Below are 18,207 nucleotides of genomic sequence, written 5' to 3'. Positions count from 1 at the left end.
TCTTAGCTCAAAAGTGGCCTTGCCTCTGACCTGCACTCCCTTGGCTGGGATCCAAGGTGAATTTACCAGGTAATGTATGTGAAAGACTTGGGGGGTGAAATTGGGCTCGGTCACGCCCGTTTTTTGGGCGCTACACAGCCCCTTAAGGTTCCAAAATGGAATCCGCAGTGTGCACGCACACTTCTTATGTGAAGTCCGCTGGATGCCATATTGATAAAGGGATTAGCACACGCACACCTAAAATCCGCTGGCAGCATGCAGAGCAGGCAAATCATGATGTCGATCAGCGTGCAACACCGATTTGATGCCAGCGCTGCTATTTTGGCTATCCATGCTCCAGCGTACGCCCTCTCTTAATGTCCCACAGCTGAACACGTGTTCAACGGCATGAAGAACCCCCCACCAGTGCTATTTAAAGCAATCATCAACTACTTACAGGTTAGTTGCTTGATTATTTCTTCTGACTGTTGTTGCAATTCTACACATTTTAGGTGCTTTTCCATACTTGTTAGAAGTTTCAATAGTCTACAGGAAGTGGTCTGACTGGTGCTGAATTACATTTCTGGTGACTTAAAGGCATGTTCTCAAACCAGTTGCTTCCAGACATGGGTGGCCTAGTAGGGCTTCCTCTTGGCATTGAGCATGACTGGGGGAATGAGCAGAGGCCACGGAGAGCATGACAAGCTGCTAGAAGAGGGAGGTGGAGGAAGAGGAGAAGGGCTCCGAGCAGGATGCCATATCCGCAGAGGGTCATTAGGGAGCAGATCTGTTGGAGAACAGATTCTGGAGTGCTGTGACACTCTGGAAGCCCCTTTGCACACTGGTATCCACAGCCATGATGGCAGCTGTCTGAGCTTCCTTGGCAGCAAGCTGAGATTGCATGACAGAGGTCTGAGCATTTGGTTATGTACACCCATCAGCCTTCAAAGTCATCATGTGAGTCCTCTGCAGCAGAATTAGTGTGCGACCTCACCCTCTGGTGACCTGGCACCTGTGCTATCATTTCCCCCTGTCCTGGCTGCAGCGTACTTGCGCCCAGTGTCTCACCACGCGCAGATCCCGCCTCTATGCTATCCGCCTCTAAATTTCACGCAGTGTCAGTATCTGAGCTGGTGGCTGCGACTGTGAAATCGAGTGATGGTGTACCTTCATCTTCACTGTCTTCTTACTCTTCCTCCACTGCCTGCCCAGGTTGCAGTTCTCAGGTATCTGAAAGGAAAAAGGGACAAGGATAGGGCTGTGGTGAGGAAAGAGGAGAAAGTAAGAAGTGCATGCTTACACCAGCTACAGCTTCTCGGTCAGAAGAGACTGAGGGATGAGGGAGAAGTGGGATGAGAGAAGGAGGAAAAAGTATGCAGATACCCTAATCTTCAATTGCTTCAGCCTCGCCGGTGGCCGCAGCCTCAGCAATGGCCCTTTCCATAATGGCCAGCACCATCTCCTTTATGGGGGTTAGAACATGCAGGCTGCCTCTCCCCCTCCAATTATTTCCTGCTGCCTCTGGTTGTGCATCACATTCTCCTGCAAGAGAGAGAGCAGTGTGTCGTGAATCTGTTTCGGTGATGTGGCTCTCATGGTTGAATAGCTGCCAGTGTGTGCAAGCTGTGAGATGTGGGTTTGAGGATTGCAACAGTGCTAATTGTTTCAGGGTGAGGTGAAGCATATGAATGTTAGGTATAAGTCCTGATTGACAGAGATTACATAGAAACATAGAAACATAGAAGATAGGAGCAGGAGTAGGCCATTCGGCCCTTCGAGCCTGCTCCACCATTCAACAAGATCATGGCTGATCATCCAAACCCTAGCACCCGGTCCCTACACCGACAGCCATCCCACACAAGCCCTATCCCCATAACCCCACGTATTTAATCCCCCCTAACACTAAGGGCCAATTTTTATCATGGCCAATCAACCTAACCCACACATCTTTGGACTGTGGGAGGAAACCGGAGCACCCGGAGGAAACCGGTTGTTGGTAGGTGAGTGATTGGGGGTGTGGTGAATTTAGCAGAGGCTGAGGCTAGTGATGCAGTTGGTAGGATTTGGTATTTGAAGATGCATTCACTGACCTTGTCCATTCATGTGAGATCATTAAACTTCTTCTGGCACTGCATCCAGTTCCTTGGGACTACACTCCTGGCATTAACCTCTGTGGCTATCTGTTCCCACTGCCTTCTCACCAGGTGTCTGGAGGGCCTCCTGCCCCCTTGCGAATACAGGATATCTCTCCCCCTTTCCACCTCCTCCAACAAGACCTCCAGTGCAGCATCTGAAAACCTGGGTACTCACGGTTTCCCATGATTAGCCATTCTTTACTCCTTCCAGGGTCAGATTCACTTGTAGGACGTCTCCCAGCACCTGCTCCAGCCACAATAAACCTCCCCTTTAAGAAGTGCAGGCTAGCTTTAAGTAGTGCAGGCTAGCTTTAAGTAGTGCAAGTTAGTAACAATATTGGGCCCCCTGCTGATATGTGCAGCTAATGAAAAGCGTGGGCAACACTGGCTGCATGCAGAAATCATTATAATGAGCAGGTAGCACAAAGTTGGCATGCTGCCTGCATTCTACTCAATGGGCGCAGGTTAATTGCGCATCACGATCCCCGCGCCCATTTTTGGAGCTAACCAATTAACCCCCTTGCACTTTGAAGCCCTACAGTAACCTTTGTTGCATGCTCGAGACTGATGGCATCAGTTACAGCATGCCAAATGTAAACACCTGACTCAGCTGCACTGTACACTGCTCGCTGCTTATTTGGTCTTAGCTCAGGTTCCAACTCTCCAAGCCCCTGCCAGATATTGCAAATAACTGTAGTCCTGCTAGTGAAGTTCAATTCAATTTAAAGTAAATTATCTTCAGCTGCTCTGTATGAAAAGGAGTTCATGGAAAAATAAGCAACTCATAAGAAGGCAACTCTTACTTAAATAAAATGTATAAGTATGTAAGTTGCAGTGCACAAGGAAACAAATGCAGGTAAAGCGAGTGTAAATACTTTTTGTGGGCTTTCCAAAGGTTCATTTGATAAATGTATTGTGTGATGTGGAACTGAGCCATTCGGAGCAAGAAGGTCCCATATTTAATCTCCAGTCTATGCCAACTTCGTTAATACGAGACAGGGTGTAGTACGGGAGACAACAGTTGGTCTCAGAACCTGTGGGCTAGGGAGTTCCCACATTCCCACTCCTTTACATTATCGGCTGAAAAGTATGTATATGTGTGTATGTTGGGTGAGAACAGGCTGAGGCTCATTATGAAACCTCCCCATAGCTGAGTAGCTTGACAAAGCTCACTTTCTAGCTTTGCACATGAATATTAGCCTCTTGGACAAGGTATTGGAAAAGGATTGGCACAGTACCGCAGCATGAAGCAGTTGGTGGGGGGGGGGGGGCGTTAGATTAGACCCTGCTACGCCCATTGTTCAGGCAGAATGGGGGCAAAAGGCACTAATTTCCTGGTTATGTCTTCCACTCCCAGGGCGACTGAAATACATCTGATGCCATATTGGGTTGGGCGATATTCAGGTATCCTTGGCAACTGCCTAAAACAGGCATTGGGCCCCTTGCATATGTTCATGAGGAGTCTTATGCCTGTTTCAGAATCTCTCCTGGAAATTCATTAGGACTGAGTAGAGCATGCATGGGACATGCTCTGCTCAGGTTTTTGAGATCTTCAGTGGCTTAACCTGCAGTCCTTAAAGGGAACACTACAGGCAGCCACCAAAAGTATTATTCATAAAATTTACCTTAATGTGGAGCCAGAGGAAGCATATTCCCACTCCAGGACTTACCTGAGGACCACTACTGGTGAGGCAACTGGCGCAAATTGGTCCTCTTCAAGCTATTTGCATCCGCAAGTAGCTGGAATATGCTGATGAGGCCCTAGGCCCAATTTCGGCTGAGCCTCAGGCCTCCGGCTTCTAATGAGCCCGTCAGTCATTCTGCGCCCAAAAACTGGCCAAAACAAATTTCTAGCCCAGTGCTTCCAGGAGACAGGGGAACAAAATTGACAGTGTGGTGGGAGAGTGAAAATATGAAAGATTCTAATGTAGAAAAACAGAAACAATAAAATACCAAGGCAAACCCTTAGAGCATTGCAGTTAAAGTTATACGATTCATAGTTACAGTACTTAGCCCCATTAATAACACTCTTAGGAATAATATAATTTCGACTGATGAGACACTCTGCAGGAGAGCTAACCAGAGGGAAGTGGTCAGGAAAATAATACTTCCTTTGGAACCCCAGATTTTGTTATGCATATCTAAATCCCCCTTTAGTCTTGTAATCCTCTGGAAAAAAAAGGGAAATTCTGAGGCAAGTGAGTGATTCCCAGCTAATGCTGTGTTGATTAATCTTTTAAAATTATGGATATCTGATTAGGTATGGGACTGAGGGCTAGAAGGGACTTAAGATAAATACAATCAGGAATGATCAAATACTTGTGAATCATGGTGGTTCCTGAGCTGCTGAATGTTTCAAAATGTCATGCCAAGGAGAGGAAGGAGTCAGAATGTATTATAATATAAAATGCAAAGTTAGATAGCTCTTCAGGAATTTTACTTGATTTGCTTTTGGGAAGCAAAGAAACATTTTGCAGGCCACTCCTGAGGAGCAAAAAGCCATGAAACTGAGGATGAGCACAAAATAGTAAATATTCTAAATGACGACTTTGTCAACACACCCTCTTCAAACAAAGGTATCCCAGTATACGCAATGACTGGGATGAATGTTATTCCGCACAGCAGTCTGTGTCACCAGCTCTGGCAGCTTTGATCAAAGCTCAGACTGAGGCCATTCAGGCTCTGTGCTCCTCAGTCTCTACCAATTTCAAAAGGCTGGGGGAACACATTGAAATGAGCCTCCAAATCATCTCTGATCTCCTACAGTCTGCTCTCCTGCAGGCCATTAGGAGTGAGATCAGGCCCATGGGAGTAGCAGTAGCTCAATGGGAATGGCTTATGCTTCCCTGTCTCAGGATGACAGCATGTCTGTTCCCGCACCACCCACTCAACCATTGCCCGCCATAGCGCATAAAAGGTAGCTGGGCCAGACTACCCTGGCACCAGTCGTGCTGTCACAGTCTCGAGCTGGCCCCTCAAGACCCCAGTTTACTAGAGGTCACTGACCACGAACATCTCAAGGACCCTAATCTGAGCATCGGCAGACTTCCACCACCCCTGCTGAAGCCACTGAGGTCGCACCTTGTAGAAGCACCAGATTAGGTAAGAGAACACTTAAGAAGAGCAGGATGGGGTAACACTAGAGTGAAATTATTCTGTAACACTAGTCTGTGAATGCAATAAAATTATAAAAGCTGAACAGTGCATGTCTGTCTGTTCCAAGGATTATACTGAGGACTTCAGCCATCAATGGCAAGTGGGATCTGTGTAAATGGTGGTCAGAGTCTGAGGTTTTTTCTTGCTATGTGGAGGGTAAAGATGGGCTGGCGCTGAAGAAATGTTACAGCAGGGGTGATGTGAAAGGGCTGGCTTCGATTGTTCTTTGAATGGAAGCACTGGTCTATGAGCTGCCGCCTAATAGCCATGGTTGCTTGCCTTTAATGTCTTGCTGTAACTTCTGGATCCTCTTATTCCTGGGGCTTTTCTTTCTCTGATGATGCCTCCTCATCAGCTGCTGCTGGCTCAATGTCTTACCCCCCGCACCCCTCGCCAGCCCCCCACCCTGGTTGCAAAGCCAGGCTATGCAGGATGTAGCAGATGACCAAAATACAGGGGACTCTGTGGGGTCGGTATTGAAAGAACCCCCAGATTTATCCAGGCACCTGAATCGCTATTTCAGCACACTAATGGATTGCCCAATTACTGCCCTGGTGCTCCCATGGCTATGATTGTACTGCCTTTCAGCTGAGTTTTGTGGGTGCTGGATGGATGTCACCAGCCATGACAATAACGGGTAGGCCTTGTCCCCTAATAGCCATCATTGGACCTACAGCTCTTGGCTGAAATGTGCGAGAACGTTGGACTGACGCAGAATGAATAGATCTTGGCTGCTCCCAAGGTACCATGCTCACACCTACATAATTCATAGACGATGGTTGCACATAGCTGCACATTAAGAGAATGGAACCCCTTCCTGTTGATAAAAGGTGCTGGCAGTGCCTTGATAGGAGCATGAGTGCAGTCAATAGCCTGGACTTTTGGGAACCCACCAACTGTGGCAAACCCCACTGACCTATCACATTAACTGGTGGCGTCCATGGGGAGGTTAATATACTGGTTTGACTTATCAAAAAAAACATCTGTTACTAGCTTAATGCAGGTGTGTGCAGCCAACTGCCTAACATGTGCCATGTACCCTGTTCCAATTCATGTCAAAGGACCACAATTTGCATACATTGATGAGCCTACTGCTGCATTCACGTGGCTACCCAGGCCACCTGGACTAAGGATAATGGCACCAACTGCATCGATGATGGAAATGTGGCAGTAAGTTTCTCCCCACGATTTTTGGAGCATTAACGACCTGTTTCCGCTGAATGGGAGGTCTTAAAATTAAGTTATGGGCACCTCAGGGATTGGAACTTGGAACATTACTGTTTCTAATTTACATCAATGGCCTGGATTCAGAAATTCAATGCAAAGTGGTCAAATTTGCAGATCGTACCAAACTGCGAGAATCAGAAGAGTCAACTTAGAAATTACAGACTGAGTTGGACAAAAGACATAAATGTGCAGAGCAGCGGTAGATAAAATTTAACGTAGACATATGTCAAGGGCAGATATTCTCACCTCCCCTCTGGCATTCAGCGCTTATATCCACATCTGGATCAAGGTTATGATGAGGTCTGGAGCCAAGTGGATCTGATGGAACCCGAACTGAGCATCAGAGAGTTGGTTATTGATGAGTACGTGTTACTTGATGGCTCTAATGATGACTCTTTACTTCACTCTACTATGATTGAGAGAAGGCTGATGAGGTAGTAATTGGCCGGGTTAGATATATTCCATTTTTTGTGGATAAGACATATCCAGGCAATTTTCCACATTGTCGAGTACATTCCAGTGTCATAGCTCTACTGAAAGAGATTGGCTAGGGAAGCAGCAAGCTCTGGTGCTGGTTATATAAAGATCAAGTTAGTTTGTTTCCTTGATTTAATTAATAGCACTGTTTCCTTGATTAAAAAAAACTGGTTCATTCCATTGTGCAAATTTGTGCATTCGATGCAGATGTGAAATATTCACATTTACTTGGATATTCACCATTGTATTTTTTACATCTGTTTTCTATTCAATGCATGAATTATTGTTGTTTCTATGGGAAGAGTACATCAATTAATGAACTGAAATGCTGGTTTTCATATCTAAAACCAGGGAATCTGAATAGTACAAGGGTTCTTTCTAAAGCTAGTTGTGTAATCTGAATGAGAGTCTCAGTATCACTCTTTGCTTGAGGGACAAAGTTATAAGGAAAGTTTGTTAGAGAAACAAAATAGGCAAAATTCACCATAGATAGAATGAAAGACTTGCATTTATATAGCACCTTTCACGACCTCAGGAAGTCCCAAGGTGCTTTACAGCCAATGAAGCACCTTGGAAGTGCAGTCACTGTTGTAATGTAGGTAACACGGCAGCTAATTTTCACACAGCAAGGTTACAAAAATAGCAATGTGATAATGACCAGATAATCTGTTTTCTTTTAAGTGATGTTGGCTGAGTGATAAATATTGGCCAGGACACCGGGGAGAACATCCCTGCACTTCTTTGAATAGTGCCATGGGATCTTTTACATCCACCTGAAAGGGTAGAAGGGGCCTCGACTTAACGTCGCATTTGAAAGACAGCAATGCAGAGTTGGGGGACTATGAGGTTGGAGGCCTTGGGGGAAGAGCTCCAGAGGAGATGAGGTCAGTGCCGGTCTGGGAAATGATGGCTTGATGTTTGGCAGTGGGGTCCTTATCTGAGGAAGGATGTTCTTGCCATGGAAGGAATGCAGCGAAGATTCACCAGGCTGATACCTGGGATGGCAGGAATGACGTACGAGGAGAGATTGGGTCAATTGCGCTTGTACTCGCTGGAGTTTAGAAGAATGAGAGGGGATCTCATCGAAACTTATAAAATTCTAACAGGACTAGACAGACTAGATGCTGGAAGGATGTTCCCGATGGTCAGGGAGTCCAGAACCAGGGGTCACAGTCTAAGGATAAGGGGTAAGCCATTTAGGACAGAGATGAGGAGGAATTTCTTCACCCAGAGAGTGGTGAACCTGTGGAATTCTCTACCAAAGAAGGCAGTAGAGGCCAATTCATTAAATATATTCAAGAAGGAGTTGGATATATTTCTTAAGGCTAAAGGGATCAAGGGGTATGGAGAGAAGGTAGGAACAGGGTACTGAATTTGGATGATCAGCCATGATCTCATTGAATGGCGGAGCAGGCTCAAGGGGCCGAATGGCCTACTCCTGCTCCTATCTTCTATGTTTCTATGGGTCATGGTCTGGGGGAGGTAGGAGGAGATGTCAGAGAGTTGGCATTCAGCCTCTGCAAGGTAGACGTCTGTTCACAAACAGAAAGAGCACCTCCCTTATCAACAGGTTTAATCACATTGTCCGGGTTGGAACTGGGAGAACAAAGTGCTGCAAGTTCACAGGAAGATAGATTAGAGTGAGTGAGGGGAGTAGAGAAATTGAGGCGACCGATGTCACACCAGCAGTTCCCAATGAAAAGGTCAAGAGATGGTAAGCGGCCAGAGCGAGGGATCCAGGTGGAGCGAGGAGCGAGAATTCTGAAGATGGGAGAAAGGGTCCGCTGTGGGGCGGGGGGGGGGGGGCGCCTCCTGGCCAAAGACGTGTGTGCAGAGGCGAAGGTGACAAAAGAATAGCTTAGCATCACATTGACCTTGTAATTCAATGAGTTGGGGGCATAAGGGAATGAAGCTGAGGCCTTTGCTAAGGATTGATCGTTCGGGGCCAGAGAGGGAAAGGTCAGAGGGGATAGTGAAAATGCGACAAAGGGTGAGATTGGAAGGAAGGATGGGGGTCAGAGGAAAATGAAGGGGAAGAAGGATCAGGAGGGGCATTGCTATTTAAGAGTTGTTGAAGCTTGCGGTCCTGGACACCTGAAAGGAAGAAAAAAAGTATTTTGTTAAAGCGCGGATGAGGCGAAGGATGAAATGGAACTGCGGACCAGCACCTGAAATAGAGCAATTTGGTGCTGCTGAAGATAGAGGTCGAGAGTGTGCATGCAGCAGCGAATGGCATTAATAATAACAACAACAACTTGTATTTATATAATGCCTTTAACATAATAAAACATCCCAAGGCGCTTGACAGGAGTGTTATAAAACAAAATTTGACACAGAGTCAAATAAGATGATATCAGGGCATGTGACCAAAAGCTTGGTCAAAGAGGTAGGTTTTAAGGAGTGTCTTAAAGAAGGAAAGAGAGGTAGAGAGGCGGAGAGGTTTAGGGAGGGAATTCCAGAGCGTAGGGCCTTGGCAAGTGAATGCACGGCCACCAATGGTGAAGCGATTAAAATCGGGGATGCACAAGAGGCCAGAATTGTAGGACGCACATATATCAGAGGCTTGTACGGCTGGAGGAGATTACAAAGATAGGGCGGGGCAAGGCCATAGAGGGATTTGAAAACAAGGATGAGTATTTTAAAATCGAGGCACTGCTTAACCAGGAGCCAGTGTAGGTCAGCACGAACAGGGGTTATGTTTGAATGGGACTTGGTGCAAGTTAGGGCACGGGCAGCAGAGATTTGGATGACCTCAAGTTTACGGAGGGTGGAAGATACTAAGAATCGACGCTCCCTTTAAGCTGCGTGGCCGGGCAGCCGCACAGCGCTTTAGGGGTCCGGTGCAGCCACTAAAGGGGCTGCCTGGCCCAAAAAATGATTATAGGGAACATTGTTATGAATAACGTAACCTCGTTGCATCGAGTGGCATTGTGCACAAACATTTCTGGGTGGTTACTGTAGTGTATGTAACCATTCCACCTTTAAGAGAACCGTCCTACCTTTAAGAGAACTATTTTAAGAGTTGCACTACTTTATCTTGGCTGCTGTATACTGTAATACCGGTGGTGACCACACCAGTATATAAGTGCTGTGTAATGATTTATTGGGCAGTTCCGCCCTGACCTTCGGCTAGTAAAGACCTGTTAAATTTTACTCTTGTGGTCTGTGTATTAATTCTCAATATAACACACAGACTTAACAGTGGCGACGAGTACGATCTTACCCTGCGGCAGAGATACATCCAAGGCAGTTTGACGGACGTCGAGAAGAGGCATCCACCCTCATCATTCTGCTGAGAGAAGACTCGAGTCTGCAGAGCAACGGAAGAATTCTAACACGAAGCCTTCCATCAGCAACAGGCAGGATCATCCCTTCTATCACGGTGGTGGGTAAGCCGATCGGCAACGAACAGCGAGTCGGCCACGTTGACTGTGAAGTAGGGGAGGGAAAAACGGAGGATATAAGGGCGGAGAACTCGACCACGGCCGGGGAAAAGAGCCGGACAGAAGTCGGGGCCAGAGGCGCTGAGACTGGGGCAGCGTAAGGCACGGAAGCCGCGGTGAAGGCAAACGCAGCCGGTGTGAGAGACCGGGCTGCAAGCGGGCTGGGAGACGCAACAGCATCGAGAGCAAGCTCGACCGCGACCGGTAAAAAAAAGGCCGGGCAGCTACCGAGGCCGCGAGGCGCAGCGACCGAGAACCGCTTGCGCGGGAGAAAATAAAAAAAAATTTTTTTAAAAACCACGGAGAACTCAGCCGCAGCCAGGGGGGAAAAGGACCGGTCTGCAAGAGGGGCTGGGAGGCACGATTGAAAACCGCTGGGGAGGGCGAACGCAGCAATACGGCAATCGCCGTTACAGCCAGCGGGAGAGACAGAGCCCGAGCGAGCAGGAGAGACAGAGCCCGAGCAAGCGAGCGAGACTGAGCGAGCGGGAGAGAGAAGAGACCGAGCGAGCGAGGGAGACCGAGCGAGGGAGACCGAGACCGAGCGAGGGAGACCGACTGAGCGAGGGAGAACGAGCGAGCGAGGGAGAACGAGACCGAGCGAGCGAGGGAGAACGAGACCGAGCGAGCGAGGGGGAATGAGACCGAGCGAGCGAGGGAGACCGTGCGAGCGAGGGAGACCGAGCGAGCGGGAGTGACAAGAGACAGCCAGCGGGGGAGAAAGGCAAACGCGGGAAGCCGCCATTTTTGGAGGCGGGGAAGAAGACAAGCGTGGGAAACCGCCATTTTGAAAGTAGGCGGGGAAGAAGACAAGCACGGGGAACCGCCATTTTGAAAGTAGGCGGGGAAGAAGACAAGCGCGGGAAACCGCCATTTTGAAAAAAAAAAGTTAAAGAAAAATTTCTTTGTGTTTTCTCAAGAAGATTGCGAGGATGCCTAAGTGTGGTAACATCAACGATTTCGATCCCGATGTTGAAGATTGGGCCACGTATGTAGAACGCATAGAGATATATTGTAAGGCAAATAAAATATCAAATGAAGATAAAGCACTAACCTTACTAAACTCAATGGGTGCAAAGACATACGGGCTATTGAAGCATCTTCTATCACCAGCTAAACCGGCGGATCAGACTTTCGCTAATATTGTTGCTGTCCTGAAGGATCATTTGAACCCCACACCGCTGATGTTAGCGGAACGATTCAAATTTTATGCGAGAACGCAACTGAAAGAGGAAAGCAACGCGGAGTACTTAATTGAACTACGTAAGCTAGCGAAATACTGTCAGTTTGGGGAAAATCTGACAGAGGCACTGAGAGACAAATTCGTGTGTGGGTTGTCGAAAGAAGGAACACAAAAGCGGCTGCTTGAAGAGAATGATCTTACACTTGATAAGGCTGTCACTATTGCAACATCGCACGAAGCCGCAGCGAGAGGCACTGCGGAAATGCAGCTGAAGGCAGCGGTACTCAGCGTAGATCAAATGGCTTTGGGTACAACGAAATGTTATCGTTGTGGTAAGACGACACACGACCAGAACCAATGCTGGTTTAAAAACCAGGAATGTAGAAAATGTGGCAAGCTTGGTCACATAGCTAAAGTATGCCGGTCAGGAAAGAAGACCAGCAACAAAAAGTCACCGCAGGAAAAGTGCAGAAAGGTACATAAGGTGGCTGAGAAGAGTTTGGATGAACAGAATTCGGATTCAGACTCCAACAACCAGGAACTGGGTAGTCTGAGAATTCACAATGTGAGTAAGGAAGCTGACCTACAAACTATCTGGGTCACGCTCAAGATAGCCGGAGTCCAAGTGAAAATGGAATTGGACACAGGATCAGCCCTAACAGTCATAAACCGAAGGGACTACAAGCGGCTATTCTCACATATACCCTTGAGAGATACCGAGATTGTCTTGAAGACATACACGGGGCAAAGAGTATACCCCATCGGAAAGATAAAAGTCAAGGTGAGGCACAAGGGCAAAGAACACCAAGGAATGGACTTATATGCACTACCTGAGGGAGGTCCACCACTTCTGGGACGGGAGTGGATCAGGAAAATAAAGATGGACTGGCACTCCCTAAAAGCAATAACGGGAGATTCCGGAAAAAGAAAAGATGTCAAACCTGCACGATTGTCCAGAATATTGGATGAGGGCATATGCAGCAGTGACAGTGACAAAGCAGAGAGTGAGAACTCGAGGAAGACAATCAGCTCAGACCCTGGAACTGATGATGGTAAGACCAGCCCATGTGCAAAAGACAAGTCTAAAATGGACTTGCAGACTAATGATGGAAAAATGAAGGAGTGTATAAATGCTTCAGGAGAGAACAAAGTATCAGAACAGAATCCCACTGAACAACAACAACATAGTTTGACAGAGAATTCTGAGTCTGTCCAGTCTACAGACATGCACATTTCTGAGGAACACCGGGCTCGAACTCAAATCAATCTCAAACTACAACAGCAATTGGAACAAATGCTTCGCTGTTTTGAGCAAGAGATGAATGCAAAGAAAAAGTTCTTTGACACAGAGTTGGAGAACCTGGGAAGACAGCAGAAGCAGCTGATGGAGAAAATGGAGCAGGAACACACAAACCGTCTGCGCGAGGAGGCCAAACGAATCAAAGCTGATTCGGTTTCTGAAGGTGCGTGCTCTAATCTGGTGGAGCAAGATGTTCAGCAACTGAAGGCGCTGGTTAGCAGGTTGCAGGCAGAAAAGGCTGATTTGGTTGCCATGAATTCCGAGCTCCTACTGAAGTTGGGTGCAGCATCACCGGACGATTCATTTGTTGAAATTCGAATGGTGGAGGCTGCGGATGATGGCGAATTAAAAGCAACAAAGGAGCCCCAGTGCAAGGTTACAAACAGCCCTGCAGCCTATACGTCAAAAACACACGACGACGATACTGGGAAACGTCTGATGTCAGAAGAGTTAACGGTCAGCCAACTCCTTCATATGCTGAGGGACAAGACTCTGAAATTGGAAAAACTTGAACACAAGCTTCAATCTTCAAAGGAAAGGGGTTCGGAGCTCTCAAAAGTTATTGAAACAGCTGAGGTTGCAACACAGACTGAGAAGATTGCAGCAGAGCAGCCCTTGGATGCCAAGAGTACGCTGACTCACGTCAATGTAGAACAACAGAATGCTGAAACAGCTGCTCCAGTAGAGGGATTGAATAGTCCGAACAATCAATCTCCGAATGAAGTTGAAGTATTGAAATCACAAATGATGTCATTAGTAAAAGACTTGCAGGAAGCCCAGAAAAAGCTGGATAAAGCTGAACACATGAAAAAGTCTCTTCAGGAGAGATGTCTGGATTTGGAACAAAAACTGGCTAACGTCCAGCTGGGCATGGAGGAAATAGAAGACAATAGAGAAGAAGCAGAAGAGGATGACTCATCTGAACCATTATCACCCCTACCAGGTCACGCACGTGGTCCCTCCGAACTGAGCCAAATCAGTCTGGAAGTAGAAAAACTTCCCAAGGTACTCGAGCCTTTAGAAGTCAGCAATGCTGGTTCTGAAGTAACGGAAGTTCAAGCTGTTAAGTTCAGTGAAGGACTATTAGATGAGTCAACCCAGCAACGAGAACCTACTACACCACCGAGAACTACTACACCACCGAGACGTTATCCGGACCGAGTCAGGAAGCGCAGGAGGCGCCTCCGCAGAGACTGAATCTGTGAACTGTTTTTACATGAAGTTGTGTATATATGTTATGTTATGTTTAATGGGAAACATATACTGTTAAGCTAAAAAGGGAGGATTGTAGTGTATGTAACCGTTCCACCTTTAAGAGAACCGTCCTACCTTTAAGAGAATTATTTTAAGAGTTGCACTACTTTATCTTGGCTGCTGTATACTGTAATACCGGTGGTGACCACACCAGTATATAAGTGCTGTGTAATGATTTATTGGGCAGTTCCGCCCTGACCTTCGACTAGTAAAGACCTGTTAAATTTTACTCTTGTGGTCTGTGTATTAATTCTCAATATAACACACAGACTTAACAGTTACCTGAGGGTTAATAGAACTTTCCTTCATGTAATGAAGTAAAACAGCTTGCATGATCTAAGGGGGGTTACCAGCTCTCTGTTAAATCAAAACAGGTTTATTCATTTTATCGGCAGTAGTACTGAGGCAGTGGAACTGATGTTATGCCTTTGGCTAGAGCATAAATATTACTTACGTAACTGACTTTTTAAGGTTACATTTATTGTTACTGTACATATTCAATGAAATACTGCACTCATTTTAATAATTGTTCTGTCTTATAATTCATACAAGAATGAAGGATTTACTGAGATGTACAAATAACTCCATTTCAAAATCCAAAACACATTGGCAGATAAAAACAGATAACCTCTGACTGACCCTCAACTTTTGAGTTTAATTGTATATTAAACTGACTTTCATATCTTCCAGTTTATTTTATTTAGAAATGCATCAGGCACAGATTAATATTTTACAATTGTACTTAAGATTAATCTTTACAATAGCCTAACTTTCTACAAAATATCAGTTAACAGTAAATACAAAATGTAAAGTGATGTGGTGTTTATTCATGGCAGTGTTAACATTGAAAACAGCCAAATAAATGTTGACCAGTTCTCAACCACAGATTATTTAGCCTGAGGGAAAAACTAACTCTCCACCTGAGGTATCCACTTCCTCTCATGAGGACTGCAGGTATCCTGTGAACTGAGCCACAAAGTGCTATTGGCAACAGATTTGATTCAGAAGTACAGTACAGTTTGGTTCCTTTCCCATCATAAAGCAGCCAGTCTTTAATGCTAAAAGAGTAGGAATGAGAAATAACTTCTGTTAGTGCAATAGCATGTCTCAGTCCCTCCCCTGTCGTTTAGTTCCCATTATGATGAATGCCATATAAATTGTGCCTATGTGTAAACCACCTTTATTTAGCAGACACACAAAAAATGAAGATTCATCATATGCCAGATCTTACAGTACAGGAAAATAAATAAAACATATTTCAGGAAGTTTCAGGGGGAAAAAAACGTATTTGCCTTCGTTACAGGCAGGACCCCTGGTTCTCTGCCATTCCACCACTGAAACACTGTAGACTTGACACCTGCCATGGAATTTATTCCCAATCACTCTTTTTCCTGTTTTCCTTCCCTAAACAGTTCCCCCATTGTAACCAGTGCCTAATATACTTAATAACCTGGTGCCCTCACTTAGAAACTGCTTTGAGATTGCAGGCAGGGACTCGGGGAAAGCAAACTTATTGAGAGGGTGCCCAACATTTATTCCGTGGTGTGTAGCCGGTCTTCCTGTAAACTGGCTGCTCTGCGAGGGTCCACCACTCTGAGCATGTGCAGAGCTGGCGTATTTTGGCCAGCTAGGCTGCACGGAGGACTGGTGCCCTGATGTTTTGTCATGACGTCACTTTAAAGGCAAAAGGAAATTCATTGTGTGGTAACATCAGGACATTAAGTCACAATGTTATCACTGAAATACACAGCTGTTGCTGCAGCATCGTATTTACTAAACCCAATTAAGACTGACAGCAGCCAGTCTAAAAAAAATTATCAAATTTACATTCATGCGGTTGTCATCTGCAGGAGACTGACGTCACGAGACCAATTTGAATCTCACTCGAATGGTGTCGGGTGTCATTAAACTTCTACAAAAGCAAAATACAACAGATGCTGGAAATCTGAAATAAAAACAGAAAATGTTGGAAATACTCAGCAGGTCAGGCAGCATCTGTGGAGAGAGAAACAGAGTTAACGTTTCAGGTCGATGATCCTTCGTCAGAACTGGAAAAAGTTAGAGATGTAACAGATTTTAAGCAAGTGCAGGGGCAGGAAAGGGGGAGAGGTGGAAAGAACAAAAGGGAAGGTCTGTGATAGGATGGAAGGCAGGAGTGATTAAATGACAAAAGGTATGACAGTACAAAACAAAAGGAGATGGTAATGAGACAAGTAATGAAACAAAAGATGAGTCTGGAAGAAGTGTAAGTGGGAATAGCAAAATCATCAACAGCTGCCATCTGAAAAAATAGGGACAATATAGAGGTTATTGTCTGAAATTGTTGAACTCGATGTTGAGTCCAGAAGGCTGTAAAGTGCATAATGGAAAGAGGAGGTGCTGTTCCTCGAGCTTACATTGAGCTTCGTTGGAACAGTGTAAGAGGCCGAGGACGGAGCGGTCAGAGTGGGAGTGGAGCGGAAATTTAAAGTGACAGGCGACCGGAAACTCGGGGTCATCCTTACGGACTGAACAGAGGTGTTCCGCAAAGTGGTCACTCAATCTACGTTTGGTCTCCCCAATGTAGAGGAGACCGCATCATGAGCAGTAAATACAGTATACTAGATTGCAAGAAGTACAAGTAAATCGCTGTTGTACCTGGAAGGAGTGTTTGGGGCTCTGAACAGTGGGAAGGGAGGAGATAAAAGGACGGGTGTTGCATCTCCTGTCTTGCACGGGAAGGTTCTGTGGGAAGGGGAGGGGGTGATTAAGGAGTGGACCAGGGTGTCGTGGAGGGAGCGCTCCCTCCCCCCTCCCCCTCCTCTCCTCCCTCCCCGCACCCCCTCCCACCTCCTTTGGTAGGAAGAATGGAAAAGCAGAATATTTTTCAAAAGGTGAGAGACTAGTAAATGTTGGTATTCAGAGGGATTTGGTGGTCCATGTAAAGAAAGAAAGATTTGCATTTATATAGCACCTTTCATGACCTCAGGACATCCCAAAGCGCTTTACAGCCAATGAAGCACTTTAGGAGTGTAGTCACCTTTGTATTGTAGGACAAACATTACTACAGAATCATCAAGACACCCCTTGTAACAAATATGGCTTGACAATACATGATGTGTAGGGATGTATGCTAAATTAGTGAAAAACAGAATACCTGAGTGTGCAAAAGATTAGGGGCAAGTAGAATAAGTAACGTGATGGATTCTAGCCTGCAGGTATACAATACTGCCCTGCTCAATCTTTGGCAACTGCCTCCGACCATTTTGGCCCTATTTTAAGGGTCATGTCTTCAAGCCTATTTAGCAGCTTAAATTTGGCTGAGGCACCTCCCATTGCTTGCACGTCTTGTCTGTGCGAAAAAGAAACCCGCAACAATCATAAACAGTTTGGTGAAGTGCTGCAGGGTTGAAGCGACCCGACATAGCAATGCAGGCAGCCACCCTGCCTGCCAGAACATGTCTGAGACTCAATTCATAGTGTGCCAAATGTTGTGAGACACGATTCTGATGGGAGAAATGAAGGAGGGCTGATTCATGAAATTTGTGTCGAAGGTATAATTTTTACTGCATGCTAAATAATTCCTACTGTCACCACCAAACACAAAAGCACTCTCCTACATACGTGCATTTTTAGTACCTCTATAATGAACCAAACAAACAAATGTCACATGATATTAGTTTATATTGCTGATGTGGCTGGAGGGTATCTTTAAAAATGTTTACACGGATGCATCGTGAAATCGCTTTCATAAAACCACCAACATATCCTTGTGGTATTACTTTAAAACAACTAGTTCAGTCTTGTGCAAGGTGTTACATGATAAGATTCTCATTTAAATGGCACAGGGTGAAAAATTCATGCTATGGTTTTTCCATTGAAAGAAGTGTCAAAAGATAATGCAGCAGCATACACAGAAAGGCTACCATACGTTATAAATGTAATTAGGATCTTCAAATTGGATTTATGTAGAATTTAAGAAAGGAAATGAAGAATCCTTTCAACTGAGTTAATTTACATGGACAAAATGAGCCAACTCTTTTGTGTGGTTAAAAGAAAGTAAATAAAAGACTG

The 18,207-nt window shown here is 45.7% G+C and overlaps 1 long non-coding RNA gene across 1 annotated transcript; it reads right to left on the bottom strand.

The window, feature by feature from the left end:
• Window positions 1-14,655: 14,655 nt before the first annotated feature.
• LOC147117430 (uncharacterized) lies at window positions 14,656-17,606 on the bottom strand. The gene is made up of 2 exons (XR_015078290.1): window positions 15,982-17,606; window positions 14,656-15,212 (listed from the first exon to the last, which is right to left on the bottom strand). It is a non-coding gene; the product is annotated as an uncharacterized LOC147117430 (long non-coding RNA).
• Between the last annotated feature and the right edge of the window lie 601 nt (window positions 17,607-18,207).

This window comes from Somniosus microcephalus, chromosome 5 (assembly GCF_052327205.1).
Source record: "Somniosus microcephalus isolate GS21.2 chromosome 5, FLI_Smic_1.0, whole genome shotgun sequence".
NCBI lineage: Eukaryota > Metazoa > Chordata > Chondrichthyes > Squaliformes > Somniosidae > Somniosus > Somniosus microcephalus.
This window is presented reverse-complemented; position numbering and strand designations above follow the sequence as displayed.